The following is a 12,475-nucleotide window of genomic DNA, read 5'->3' on the forward strand; positions in this document are numbered from 1 at the left end:
CTCTTTTGTGTTTTATGAATCTGTGAATTTTAACATCAGATCTGACATAGGTCCATTTTTGCTAAGACTGATGATTTTTTTATTTTATTTTGTAAGTTATTCTGCTGTGAAATCTTATTTTAATACACCTTTCCTACATGTAACTACCATACATGTTGGTTAATAATAATTTTATTCCCGTCTTCAGGAGAATTTATAGCATTTATTTTTGAACTTAAAAGAAATTCCCTTGGGGTTGGAGCAATAGCATAGTGGGTAGGGCATTTGCCTTGCACGCGGCTGACCTGGGTTAGATTCCCAGCATCCCATATGGTCCCCTGAGCACCGCCAGGGGTGATTCCTGAGTGCAGAACCAGGAGTAATCCCTGTCCATCGCCAGATGTGACCCAAAAAGCAAAAAAAAAAAAAAAAAAAAAGAAAGAAAGAAAGAAAGAAAGAAAGAAAGAAATTCCCTATCACAAAAATTTTACAAGCAAGATATCTTCACTGCACAGAAATCCCTTGACTACAGAATTTGTCCTCAATGTTCCCACAATAATAAAAACTTAGGGGAAGTTTTAGTTTCCTTTTGCCAGCAGCTGTGAGTAGTCCCATTTTCTTACTACCCCATCCTACAGTTTTAATACTCCAGTGAATTCCTGAGCTCTTTTTAAGTAGGAAGTTAATAATTCTACCCCAGACCTTAGGCACATAGAGACTAAAAGACAATGGATAACACCTTAGGTCAATGGCCAAATAGATTAACCCAAATAGTCCAAAGTCAAAGAGATCATTCACAAATAGTCAGATCATCCTATATAATCCTTGCATTTTCTGTAAACATTCTTGCCACTTAATAAATAACACTAAAACGCATTTTTTTGCCTTAAAATAATCAAAAATAAAGCCATATCTAAGTTTTTTATTGAACAGATAGTATCTTAACTTTTCATTCTACTTTCCAGTAAGCCTTTCTATCTTAATAATAATAATAATAATAATAATAATAATAAGCAATGATGATAATAATAAAAACTTAGATCTTTTGTAAGGAATTTTAAAATGTGTTTTTCCTCCTTACATCTAAGTTTAAATTCATAAATTGTGAAGTTTGGTGAGATGAGAATTTCATATTTGTCATACAAGAAATTTAATAAGGTAATTATTATTATATGACTGTTTCAGTTCAATTTTCTATATCCAGAAGTTAAGAACTAGCTTCCTGGTACTTAGTTTTGATTCTGCAAATACTAATGAACGAGTCTATCTTTTCTTTGTTTTAATTGAGAAAGCCCCTATTCCTGGTTTTAGCAAGCAACAATGATGATACAATATTTATGACATTTCAGTGATAGGTGCTTTTTTTAAAATAATAATTCTTTTTAGGTCACACCCCGCGATGCTCAGGGGTTTTTCCTGGCTTTGCACTCAGGAGTCACTTCTGGAAGTGCTCAGGAAACCATATGGGATGCTGGGAATCAAACCCAGGTCGGCCGCGTGCAAAGCAAACGCCCTACTCACTGTACTATCGCTCTAGACCCCATTAAATGATTAAGTAATGTAAAGTAAGTAAAGACTCTTCTGTTGATCATCGATTTGCTCGAGCAGGCCCAGTAACGTCTCCATTGGAGACTTTGTTGTTACTGTGTTTGGCATATCAAATACGTCACGGGGAGCTTGCCAGGTCCTGTCGTGCGGGCGAGATACTCTCGGTAGCTTGCCGGACTTTCCGAGAGGGGCGGAGGAATTGAACTCAGGTCGGCCATGTTGGTGGCGTGCAAGGCAAACGCCCTACCGCTGTGCTATTGCTCCAGCCCCATTAAATGATAAATTTATTTAAAAGAATTATTCAGTTATTCAACAAATAAGAAAAATACCATGTCAAATGTTATTAGAACTTGAGTCAGATTCAAGAAAAATTGAAAATAGGAAAGTATTCCATCTTGGCCAGTGAAGCTTACAATAAAGCAATTATGAGAAACCTACCATGAATAGGAGATAAGAAGTAACTTATTACCTAATTCACTTGAAAATAATATATTAAGTTATGAAGAACATAATGGATACTGGGAGGTTCTTTTGCAATTTTGAGAATGACAATAAAAGAAATGAATACATGAACAAAAATTTCAAGAGGAGTTAGTCATACAAATATATATATATATGTGGGTGTGTGTGTTTGTAATCCAATAGACATGATTGCTATTACAAAAATATCCAAGGTACTAGAGCTTCTGTTACTTTTTTTAAAAAAGATTAAGTCATTAGCAGCACTTATAAAGTATTAGAATATGATTCAAGGACTATCTGCACATGGATAGAAGAAAATGTGAAAGGTAGTTTTTTCCTGGATTTAATCAATGAATATAAATTGTGGGATTGCTAACACATTTTCTGGCCCTGAAATAATACAAATGTGTATATGTGACCATGCGTGAGAGGGAGGGCATGGGAGTATATAGACAAAGAAAAAAGAAAAAAATGGAGACAGAAACAGAGACAAAGACAGAAGAGACATAGAAAGTTGGAGGATCGAGAAAAACTAAAATTTTGGGGCTGAAAAACAGAAGTATGAAATGGTTTCATATAAGTGAACTAAGATTAGAAAAAAATCTCAAATATAAAATAGAGAATTTGAGTAAGAAGCTGTAAATGTTAGAATGAAATGCAGAGGTATTATTGGACTTAAGATACAAAGTTGGGAAAAATTCCATCTGGTAATCTAACTGGTGTGGAATTACATGTCTTTTGGTCTTAAATGAAACTAGTTTTGTTCTTAACGGAGATTAATTTTTTAAAAATAAATTTATAAACAATCTATTTAACTCTCTTCCATTTACTGTCATTTTTACTTTTACTTTACTTACTCACGAAGTATCTCATACATTGGATTTACGTGTTTAATGTTCCAAATATTTTCTAAGATTTAGCTGTTTTTTCGATTTTTCTGTGAATGTGTGTTCCTAATTTTTATATTGTTGACTAGTAAAGCGAAAGAAAACAGTTTCCAATTGAAAATAAACCCTTAGATGCTGAGGGAAAAACTGAGTTTACCAGGCGCCAGGGGTGGGGAAGTTGGAAGTGGATGGGAAGGAGCTTAGGGACAGTGGTGCAGAATGCAGCAACAACATTTCATATCTCAAACTTGTAAACATTTACATTCTTGGAAGCTAATGTTACCTCAGTAAATAAAAATTGCAAATAAATTGAAATATCACTGGATTACTGTCATCCTGTTGTTCATTGATTTCCTGGAGCAGGCACCAGTAACGTCTCCTTCATCCTAGCCCTGAGATTTTAGAAAGTACCACATTCGAGGCTCTTTCAGGGTCAGGAGAATGAGACCCATCATTGTTACTGGTTTTTGGAATATTGAGTACGCCACGGGGAATTTGCCAGACTCTGCCGTGTGAGCAGGATACTTTTGGTAGCCTGCCAGATTCGCCAGAGTAAGAACTAGATAAGATGAAATAAAAGTAAAGAAAAAATATTTCTTACACAGTGTTTTACGTTGGAGGTTTCTTGGGTGTGTGTGTGTGTGAACCTGCATTTGATTTCAGATGTAAAAACACAAATCCACTTAAATATTTCCTTTAATGTAAGAATGTTGAAGAAATATTGAAAAGTGAAAAAAAATAAATGCCAGACTTAATAGACAGTACAAGGGATAAGGCACTATCCATGCACATGACTGATGGGATTCCATATCTGGTCTGGCATATGATCCCTAGGGTACATCCAGGAGTGGAATCACAGAATCAGAAGTAAACCCTAAAAAGCACAGAATGTAACCTCCAAAATAAAGAAAAGAAATAAAAATAGAAAACAAAGTAAAAGGGGAACAATAACATTATTTATAGAGTCATATAAATCTAGTGGTAAATAATCCAGAGGATGAGATGTGAAGAACTGAATGTGAGAATACCAATGTGAAGTACAGGGTAAAAATTTTGAGGAAAGACCAAATATAAGAACGCTTTAATGTTTCACATTTTAGCACTCCCCTGGTGTCATGTAAAGGAATTCTTTATATCACTATTTAGTTGAACGGTTCTTAGGCTCAGTTTATATAGTTATAGGCTTTGACATAATCAAGACTAATGTGTTTTTAAAGTGGCATCCATAAAATAATGGCATCAAATAGGTATGTATGTGTTTCAGGTTTCTGAGAGTAACCATTTTCCAAGAAATTTTTAAGAAATCCTCTCATTTTAAACACAGAAATAGCATGCCCCAAGAGTATGCTAACTGAAATCACTGATTAAGAATACTTTGAATGAATGATAATTCTTAGTTATGGAGAAATTGTATGCGGAGTTTACCAAGTTTCACTATTGACCTCCAAAGACAGGGAATGATTTATAAACTTTCTTCCCCCCCACCCCAAACACTCTTTCTGGTCCTTGACTTATTTTCTTGTTAACTTATCCACCATAAATCTGACTAGTAGCAAGATTTATTTTACATTCCTTAGTAGATCATTACTTTGTACACTAATAAACACTTGCACTGTCAAAGTTGGGTGGTGATTATTTTAGGAAGTAATCAACTTGGCTTTAGTATGTTCTGAATATACAGAACAGATGGGAGAAAATTAAATGTTACTATTTATAAAATTTCCATTAAGGAGAAATCAAATGAAACTACACCAAGAAGTAAACTGTGACTTAGATCATATGGTCACCTATTAACAAGCTGTGACAAGCAACCACATATAAATGTAAAAATTAATAAGATATCATGTTAATTATAAATGGCTATATGAAATAAAACATCAAAACTCATATTTCAATATGGAGAAATAAAATGTACAAAAAGATTAAAATAATGAACTCCTGTTATTTATAGTAACATATCTTGAATGTAGCCTTTTACTTAGCTTAACACTTAAAAGTGAAGTTCCCTATCTTCCATAATCCACCTACTCATTCAACTCTATAATTAAGCATGTGTACACATAATTAAATTTTTCTAAGATCGAAATCTAACTTAGTTACCGACAGTCTCATATAAATCCTCAAATTCATTTTTCTTTGTTTGTTTTGAAGCCACAGCCACCTGTGCTCATAAGGCTTGGGGGACCTTGTCAAGTGCTGGGAATAGAACCCTTGTTGAATACATGCAAAGCAAGTGCCCTACCTGATGTACTCTCATTCTGGCCCTAGATCCTCAATTCTGTCTTGAAAATGCCAAGTAGAGCTTCTAAACATTCTGTGAGAAAGAACTAATTTAAAGGTATAGAATATAAATTTATATTCACTTATATTTTGTCTCTTTGATCAATTGTCTACAAAATAAGATTTCATACTTAATTTATAAGGAAACAGGCCACTTCAAATTTTGCGTTACTTTTGTTTTCCTTGATTAAAACAGAATGACGCCTATAGAGATAGATCAACAAATTGAGCATATGCTTTGTAAACTCAGTTTTTATTTATATGAAATAGAACAGTTTTTGTTAAATACCTCAACTCAGGGCAAAGTGGGGTTCACTAAACCCATAGATGAATAGTTGAAATAAAGAGAGGGGAAAAACACATCCACAAAGGATTCATTAAGATAGGAACAACGGAAAGTATCACAACTATTGCTGAAAATATAATTAGTTGATGGATAATTTTGGAAAACTATTTAGGAATATTCACTATACCAAAACACTTTATTTAATTATTTTTTTATTAAATCACTGTGAGATAGAGCTTTACAAAGCTGCTCATTATTAGATTTCAGTCATACAGTATTCCAACACCCATCCCTCCACCAGTGTACATTTCCCAGCTCCAGTGTCCCCAGGTTCCCTTCCATTACCCTCCCACACCCTCCAGCCTGCTTTATGGCAAGGGCTTTTGTTCTCTCTCTGTCTTTGTCTTTATCTCTGTCTCTGTCTCTATTTCTACCTCTGTCTCTGTCTCTATCTCTGTCTCTCTCTGTCTCTGTCTCTCTGTCTCTGTCTCTGTCTGTCTCTCTCTCTCTTTCTTTCTCTCCTTTTGGGCATTGTGGTTTGCAATATTGATACTGAAAGGTTACCAAGAATATTCCTTTACCTACTTTTAACAACCAGATCTTGTCCAGTCTTGTCCAGTGTGATCATTCCCAGCTGTTATTGTCATACTGGTCTCTTCACTATCTTAACTACCCTCTGTCCCACACACACCTGGAGGACTGGTCTTTTCTTCTCTCTCTCTCTCTCTCTCTCTCTCTCTCTCTCTCTCTCTCTCTCTCTCTCTCTTTCTCTCTCACACATACACACACACACACACACACTTTGGGGCACTATGGTTTGCAATGCAAGTATTCAGAAGTTATCATATTTTTTGTTTCCCTGTTTCCAGCATGCAGTTCTTATCCAGAATTATCACTTCCAGATATCTTTCTCATAAGGACACTTCTCTATCACAACTGCCATCTCCCCCCATCTCTTGAGACAGTCTTCAAATAATGGGCCACTCCTACTGTCCATTGTTACTACTGTCCTTGGGTATTGGTCTCATATTATTTTTCAAAATATTACACAAATGAGTCCAATCATTATTTGTCTGTTTCTCTTCTTCTAACCATTTCACTCAGCATTATATTCTCCATGTCATTGATTTATAAGTAAATTTTAAAGCTTCATTTCTGAGGTCTGGAGCAATAGCACAGTGGGAAGGGCATTTTCCTTGCATGTGGCCGACCTGGATTCGATTCCTCCATCCCTCTTGGAGAGCTTGGCAAACTTCCCAGATTATATCACCTGCACGGAAGAGCCTGGCAAGCTCCTCGTGGTGTATTTGATATGCCAAAAGCAGTAACAACAAGTCTCACAATGGGGACGTTACTGGTGCCTGTTCGAGCAAATAGATGAACAATGAAAGGACAGTGCTACAGTGCTACATTTTTCTGAACAGCTACATGGTATTCCATTGCATAGATATACCATAGGTTTTTTTTAACCATATTCTGTTCTCAGGGCTGGAGCGATAGCACAGCGGATAGGGTGTCTGCCTTGCACGCAGCCAACATGGCTGACCCGAGTTCGATTCCTCCGCCCCTCTCGGAGAGCCCGGCAAGCTACTGAGAGTATTCAATATGCCAGACACAGTAACAACAAAGTCTCCAATGGAGACGTTACTGGGCCTTTACTTTTACTTTATTCTGTTCTCAGGCACTTGGGTTGTTTCCAGTTTCTGGCTATTGTGAATAGTGCTGCAATGAACTTAGAAGTGCAGATAGCATTTCTGCTGTGTTTTGAGGGCCCAGGGATATATCCCAAAAGTGTTATTTTGGGGTTGTATGGAAGCTCAATTTCAAGCATTTTTGAGGAATGCCCATACCGTTTTCCAAAAAGCTGGACCAGTCAGCATTCCCGCCAATAATGAAGAAGAGGCCCTTTCTCCCACACCAGCACTGATTGCTCTTGTTCTTTTTGATGTTTGCCAGTGTCTTTAGTGTGAGATGATTTCTCAATGTTGTTTTGATCTAAATATCCCTGATAATTATTGATGTAGAGCTTTTATAAATGTGTCTTTTGGCCATTTATATTTCTTCTTTGAGAAAGTTTCTGTTCATCTCTTCTCCCCATTTTTTGAAGGGGTAGGGTGTTATTTTTTTGTAAAGTTCTATCAGTGCCTTATATATCTTGGATATTAACCCCTTACCACATGGGTATTTGGTGAATATATGTTCCCAGTCTGTGGCCTGTCTTTGCATCTTGGTTAGTTTCTTTTGAGGTGAAGAAGGTTTTTAGTTTAATGTAATTCTATTTTTTTTCTCTTCTTCCACTTGCTTGGACAGTGGTGTTTCATCTTTGAAGATGGCTTTAACTTCAACGACGTTAAGGCTTCTGTCTACATTTTTTTCATGTACTTACGGATTTAGGTCTGATATTGAGGTCTTTAACGCATTTTGATCTGACTTTTGTGCCTGGTGGTAGAAAGTGGTCTGAATTCTTTTATTTTTTTCCTTTTTTTTCTGCATGTAGCTGAGCAGTTTTACCAGAACTTTTTGAAGAGAATATCCTTACTCCACATCATATTTCTTACAACTTTATCAAAGATTAGGTGATGATATAGCTGAGTGTCATGTCAGGATATTAGACTCTGTTCTATAAGTGTCCAGATCTGTCTTTATTCCAGTACCATGCTGTATTCCAGTACAATTCGACTACTACTGCTTTGTAGTAAGTTTGAAGTTGAGGAAGGTGATGCCTCCCATCTTTTTTCCCCCCAAGGATTGCTTTCACTATTCATAGAAGGTTGTTGTTTCATAAAAATTTCTGGACTATTTGATCTATTTTCTTGAACAATATCAAGGGGTTTCTTATAGGGACTACAATGACTCTGTAAAATGCATTGTGGAATATTGCCATCTTGACATTGTTAATCTTCCCAATTCATGAGCAAGTGGTATGCTTCCATTTTCTCCTGTTGTCTTTTATTTTTTGAATTCGTGTTTTGTGTTTTGTGGTTTTCTTTGTATACGTCACTCACCTCCTTAGTTAAACTGATTCTAAGGGACTTGATTTTCGGGGCATTTTATTTTGATGGACTGTTTTTCTTTTTTTTTTCTAAATAAGTTCACATGCCTATTTAATCAAATAAGGATAAAGAACTATGAAATGAAAGGAAGACTATGAATGGAATTTTATGATTTACTGAGATACGAATACTGACACCTTATTCATTAAGAAACAATAGGGCTGATTAAAAGCCCACAATGTAAAACTATTTCCTCTATAAATCAGAAAGCTCTTTATCCCCTCACATTATGAAAATCAAATATTTATTCATTGCTAATGAGATGACCTGCTGAGACTAGCACTACATTATACCCTATTTCCTGTATCATTGGATTATGTCTCAGTAATTAATGATATGAATTACAGAATGTTTCAAAATAATTTAGCTGTCTGAAATAAAATTATCTTTACTTAATTTAGCATGATATACACAGAGGTGTGCATTTTAATCACCTCTGAATTAAGTTTAATGATATTTATTATATGTATTAAATTTTATATTTATGAAAATCCAAACTACATATCCTAAGAGATTATATAAGAGTATTCTTTCAAGAGAAATTATGTTTAAGAATAATACTCCTCAGATGGAGTCACAATTAAGTGTTCTCTCAATTCATTTACTCTTATAACACTTACACTCTGAAAACTAAGAGGAAATAGCAAAGAAACAATCTCAAAAGACAAAAAGATGTCACTTAACGAATCATACAGTACCTCATTTAAAACCATCTTTCACAATACACTTTGCATTTACTAGATTAATTGATTGACATATATCACTAAAAATAATATTGGATATTAAAATAGCTGTATATGCATAATGTCAGGTGGCAATAACTGAATTTACTTGATTGAAGCTATTCATATTTCAGAAGTCAACAATATTTTTAAAAAATTCTTATTGAAGCTGGAAAAAATATCTACATATAATAATCATCAGAAAGTCTTTTACAAACTGTAAAACAGACAATATGATCCTGTCATTCAGAAAAGCCTGGTAAGCAATATTATAAGGCTTTTCACAGATGAATTGGCTTTTTGTCCCATTTCTTAGATCATTTATTACCTAGTGGGAAAGTAAAAGGACCAGTGAGGATAGTAGATGTAAAATATCAAAGATTATTATAAAGCACAGCAAGTATGAGAATGTGATATTAGAATAGGAAGAGATAAATAGACAAATAAAGCAAAATTCAAATCCCCAAACTATATGGGATATTCAGAGACATGAAGTTGAAGTTTAATAAAAATAATTCTTTTTGAGTGTTTTATCAGGAAAAAATAACCTGATAACTTATCTTGCATCATACAAAATAAATAGTACATTATTTTATATAGAAATGAAGTGGAAGATACATTCAATAAAATGCTAAAAAATCACAGGAAAGGATGAAAAATATTAACCTTTTAAAATTATAAGCTTTATATAAGAAAGTACAAAAAAGATAAAAATTGGACAAATAATAGAACAAATAATGTGCTTGCCTTACTCAAAGCCAACCCAGTCATATTCCTAACAATTCATATGTTCTTCTATACCTCGCCAGATATGATGTCTTATACAGAAACAGGAGTAATCCCTGAATGCAGGCAGGTTTGTCTCTCACCAAAGTACAAATAAAATATAAAAGATAAAGCATAAAAAGGGGAAAGACAATCAACTTCTATAAGCAAAATTCTATTTGATTTTCAAATATAATAATATACAAAATAGGCAGCATGATTAACAGGGGATAGATATGGGATGTCATTTCAAAAATAGTAAACTCTAAGGTCAAGAAATATAAGCATCTTAAATTACACAAAGGATTTATTTAAAAATACCATCATATAGTTTAATTATATTTCCACCAGCTTGATCAAATTTAAGGTGGAGAAGAGTTTTAGTGAAAATATGGATTGATGTTAATTCTCAAAACTTGAATGTTGTGAAGATATTTTTATTTTATGCAGAAAAATACCTTTCTAGAATGCATTCAATAATGCATTTGGATACCTATTATAATAACATTATTATTTTAACTTAATTATAATAACATTATTCTTTTGCATGGCAGAGCCTGGCAAGCTACCCACGGTGTTTTAATATGCCAAAAACAGTAACAATAACAGGGCTTCATTCACCTGACCCTGAAAGAGCCTCCAATACGGCAGCATTGGGAAAGACGAGTGAGGAGAGGCTGCTAAAATCTCAGTGCTGGGATGAATGGAGACATTACTGGTGCCCACTTGAGTAAATCGATGAATAATAACTGGATGAAGTGACAGTGATGATGATTCTTTTAACCTAAAGATGAAAAATAAAAAGGGAAGGAGAGATAGTAGAGCAGGTAGAGATGTTTGTTTGGTATGTGGTATGTGGATGAACCATGTTCCCTTCCTCACACTAGGATAATCCCCATGATTCCCTGAGCTCTGACAGGACTGGTTCCTAAAACAGAGCCAGGGTAAGGCCTGAGCACTGTCAGGTGTGGGCAAAAAATGAATTAAAATAAAAAACAAATAAAAAACAAAAAGGTAGACACTGTTAAAAGATATAGCTGTGGTATGTGTGTGAAAATAGTAAAACTATTTTTTATTCAAGGAAAGTAAATTGTTGGTGTGATTAGTTACCAATACTGAAAGAGAAGTAAAAATTATAGACAGAAAATGTCTTTATTTCTGTTCCATGATAGATTTATATTAGTCAGCAAATAAAACTTGTATTTATAGAAGAGTACCATAGTTTTAAAAAACCGCACACATACAGTAACATAAATACATAGAGAGATATTTCTGTTTCTATGCATATTTTATCGTCGATTGCCTCAAGCAGGCCCCAGTAACGTCTCTTTCATCCGAGCCCTGAGATTATATTCACGGCTCTTTAGGAGAATGAGACCCATCATTGTTACTGGTATTTGGCATATTTGGTAGGCCACGGGGAGTTTGCCAGACTCTGCCCTGTGGGCAGGCTACATTCGATAGCCTGCAAGTTTGTCCAAAGTAGGAATGAGATAATAAGATGTCATAAAAAGATGTCTTGATTGCGGTTCCAGGAGCTGGATTTTATAGTCTCTGAGTCTTGGCCGTTGATGGGATTACACGGCGCCAGGGGGCAGGTGGTGGGTGTGACCCCCGCCTACTGGAATTTGGAGGATCTAGGTGTAATCCCATCAGCGGCCAAGACTCAGAGACTATAAAATCCAGATCCCGGACGAGAATTGTGCAGTCTCTGCCCCCGCGCCTGGGTGTTCCTTCCCGGAGTCCCTTGGAGGGGAGCGGGTTGAGCTTTCCTCCCCGCCCCGACCAGGGCTACGGCAGCCGAAGACCTCCAGGACCAGCCACCACCATGCTGAGACCACTCTCCGCACACATGAAGGTACTGGCAGAGGGACAAAGCCACGCGGGTTCCGGGGCCGAGACCTCCAAGCCTACTCGAATTGGAGTCGAGCATCTTCCACCCAGATCCTCCAAATTCCAGTAGGCTGGGGTCACACCCACCACCTGGCCCCCTGGCGCCGTGTAATCCCATCAGCGGCCAAGACTCAGAGACTATAAAATCCAGATCCCGGACGAGAATTGTGCAGTCTCTGCCCCCGCGCCTGGGTGTTCCTCGCTGGGACCCCTTGGAGGGGAGCGGGTTGAGCTTTCCTCCCCGCCCCGACCAGGGCTACGGCAGCCGAAGACCTCCAGGACCAGCATATTTTATAATTATTATTAAAGAAATAAGAGCAAAAAATGAGAGATTTAAGGAAAGAAGATCAAGGAAAAAGTAGATATGATGGAGACAAGAAATAGAGAAAATTTGTTGGGGGAGCGTATCGAAAGCAAAGAGGTAAATTCTGGAGTATTTTGCTATGCTGGATATCAAATAAAGGTCCTAACCATACAAATAATGCACCCTACCATTTAGTCACTTTTCAAGCACCTAGAAAAAGTTTAATTGTTGTTAATAGGAAAATAATAAACTACCTAAGAAAAACAGCTAAGTAAATATAGAAAAAATATAGTCTA

This window comes from Sorex fumeus, unplaced genomic scaffold, assembly GCF_029834395.1.
Source record: "Sorex fumeus unplaced genomic scaffold, SorFum_2.1 ptg000037l, whole genome shotgun sequence".
Lineage (NCBI taxonomy): Eukaryota > Metazoa > Chordata > Mammalia > Eulipotyphla > Soricidae > Sorex > Sorex fumeus.